Source organism: Octopus bimaculoides, chromosome 18 (assembly GCF_001194135.2).
Source record: "Octopus bimaculoides isolate UCB-OBI-ISO-001 chromosome 18, ASM119413v2, whole genome shotgun sequence".
Classification (NCBI taxonomy): Eukaryota; Metazoa; Mollusca; class Cephalopoda; order Octopoda; family Octopodidae; genus Octopus; species Octopus bimaculoides.
In genome coordinates, this window is record NC_068998.1 from 13,034,389 (window position 1) to 13,037,703 (window position 3,315).

Sequence of the window (3,315 nt, forward strand, 5' to 3'; positions counted from 1 at the left end):
ATATATATATATATATATAATTTTTTTGTGATCAGAGATGTTCGAAAACCGAGGTTCTACTGTATATATATCTTTAGAGAAAGATAGTTATGGCTGATTCACAGAGTTAGCTAGGCTGGGTTTTGCATCCATAAAGCACTTAGCTTTACATACATCTTATCAGACCCTAATGGTCAGTAGGTTTACAAACATCTCGTCAGGCCCTTTATGGACACAAAACCCTGGGTAACCCTGTGAACTGGCCATAATTATCTTTGTCTAAATACTCTACTGATCTATAACTTTTAGTGTGCTTCTCTTTCGGTTTTATGATTTACTGACACTAGTGTAGGTAGAGTATCTGCCACCCAGGGCAACCTTTCTGTTTGCCACCCCTGGAACCAACAAAAAACACGTTGCCCACAGCAGACCCAAAAGTGGTGCCCCTTTAAAAGTGCCACCCAGAGCAGACTGCGCCCTTCTGCCTCCTTCCACCAGTTACGCTAGTGTTTACTGACGATATGTATGTGTGTGTGTTTATGTGTGCGTGTGTGTCTTTGTGGATGTGTTTGTCCTCCACCACTGCTTGATAACTGGGTGTCGGTGTGTTTATGTCCCCATAACTTAGTAGCTTAACGAGAGACTGACAGAGTAGGTACCAGGTTTTGCAAAAATATAATAAGCACTGGGATCGATAAGTTCAACTAAAATTGTTTAAGGTGGAAATGAAGGACACTGCTTGTATGATGGTGGCACTCATTTACAATTATCGTGCAAAATCAAGGCAAGAAGACAATAACACAAACATGCACACACACACACACACACACACACACACACATGCATATATGACAGGCTTCTTTCAGTTTCTGTCTACTGAATCCACTCACAAAACTTTGATTGGCTGAGGTTATAATAGAAAACACTTGCCCAAGGTACCATGCAGTGGGACAGAACCTAAAGCCATGTGGTTTGAAAGCAAATTTCTTAACACACAACCATATCTGCATTCTATTTGGATTCATATAAATAATAGAGATTTCTATGAAAAGCTGTGTTTCTCAAGATCTACACGAAACATTTGACATGGCTGGGTTTCATTTTGTGTTTCTCAATAAAAATCAAAAGTAGGCAACTTCATCTTCAGAAATGTCACCTTATCACAGTTAATTAACAAAAGAAACATTTTAACTTGACAGATATTTAAAAAAACAAAACAAAAAAACCCCAGAAATTTAAACAAAAACACCAACAAAAAATAACTATCATTAGATATCATTGTAAGTTGTAATTTAAAAAAATATTTGTGACGATGAAGATAGGTTGTCTTCAGAGTAAACTATATTTGACAAGTCATTATCTGTTTTAAAGACACTGTTAAGTATGAGATTACGACATCAAGTATTGAGATTAAAAGTAATAGAAATAATTCAAGACTTAAGATGCTTTCATTGGAGGTATATGAGAGATGTTCAGCCAATGCGGTTTTATATTATATAAATTGTTCTCATAAAACTGATCAAATCACAGAGATAGTATTATACGAAAACACAAGATGGTGGTGAGCTGGTAGAATTGTTTGCTTGCTGGGTAAAATGCTAAGTGGCATTTCATCCATCTTTGTGTTCTGAATTTAAATTCTGCCACGGTTGACATTGCCTTTTGTGCCTTTTGGGGTCAATAAAATAAGTACCAGTTGAGTACTGGGGTAGATATAATCAACTTAACTCCTTCCCCAAACTTGTTGGACTTGTGCCAAAATTTAGCAGCAATATCATACAGACACACAACTGCCAGTTTACATAGTAGTAGTAGTAGTCGTAGTAGTAGTTGTAGTAGTAGTTGTCGAAGTAGTAGTAGTAGTAGTAGTAGGAGGAGGAGGAGTAGTCGAAGGAGTAGTAGTGTTGTTTAGATCTTGTCTGTGTATGTGTGTGTGCATGCATGTGTGCATGTGTGTGAAACAAGAGTGCAGCTTTTATGACTTAAGTCAGAGGAGCAATGGGTGAAGTGCCCCTGAACCTGGTAACCCTTCATCTACCAGTAATTGTACAGTAACTTCCTTCCATCTCATTCATTACCCTTTCCATTTTCTCACTGCCATTATTGCACCCAAAGGATTAATACAATAATATTTTTGCTCTCACAAAACAGTTTTACCCTGGTACTCTCTCTTTTTTTTAATACATATTTGACTTATGTAAAAAGCACGTGAACTGGTGCCATGTAAGAAGCACCCAGTACACTCTTTAAAGTGGTTGGCATTAGGAAGGACATCCAACTAAAGAAACTAAGCCAAAACACATGACTGGAAGATGGTGCTGCCCCCTAACTTTCCAGCTTTTGTCAAAACCATCCAGCTCATGACAGCATGGAAAACAGATGTTAAATGATGATGATGATGATGATGATAGTTTGTTGTGGGTAATTATTGTTTGTTACTGCTTTGGGATTTACTTAGAATTAAGAATGTCTGGAAAAAAAAGCTATGAAGTAAAAACTGAAAGTAGTTAGATGAAAAGGAACAGTAAATGGAGGAATTGATACTGACGACATGAAATTAAAGCCCTTTTCATATATCACTCTGAAAACCCAAAAGCTTTCAACAATTACATAAAGTGTAATCTACCAATCTACCTCTGTTTTGCTGTTTAAATACGAAGGCACGGATGACTAACAGCCTTTTCAAAGTGTGGTTTACAAACGTTTCTTTTTTTACCCTGCAGTTGAAAGGTACAGTGCCAGGCACATATTTCAAACAAAGCAATGTTCATTTTAGACCAAGCCACCTGGTGAACATAAATGAGCTTTCTGATAATGTAAGCATACATTAAGAATATGACATCTTTGCTCCAGCCTATGGATCAATGTGTGATAGCTAACTTCAAAGCGTATTGCTTTAAAAGAACTTTCAAATAGATTTGTGAAAACAATTGAGAGCTAGAGACTTCTGAAGTAAATTCAACATAATGGTTGCTGTGGATTATAAAGCTGAATCATGGGTTGAAGGGAAACCTTAAACATTGAATGGTACTTGGCGAAATTCATGGCCAGACAAGTTTTCAAAAATTTGGACAGATATTATGACACTTGGAAATCATGTAGGGCTTGAAGAAATGATAGAGGGTGATGTGGTTGAATTGCTAATATCCCAAATGGAAAGTTTATCTTCTCTGTGTGACACCATGAACATAACAAAAATTACAAGAGGTGTTTACAATAAGTTTGGTTCCAACATTGATCTGTATAAAGCAGGGTTTCTCAACCTTTTTATCCTTGCATAACCCTTAAAATAAATTACATGTCTCAAGAAACCCCTGCACAAAAAATATTATATAC

General features: G+C 36.7%; 1 protein-coding gene across 3 annotated transcripts in view; it reads right to left on the minus strand.

Moving 5' to 3' along the window:
* Positions 1–3,315, minus strand: part of LOC106874937 (NAD(P)H-hydrate epimerase) — an 871,776-nt gene that overhangs the window by 84,105 nt on the left and 784,356 nt on the right. The gene's annotated exons all lie outside the window — the stretch shown is intronic.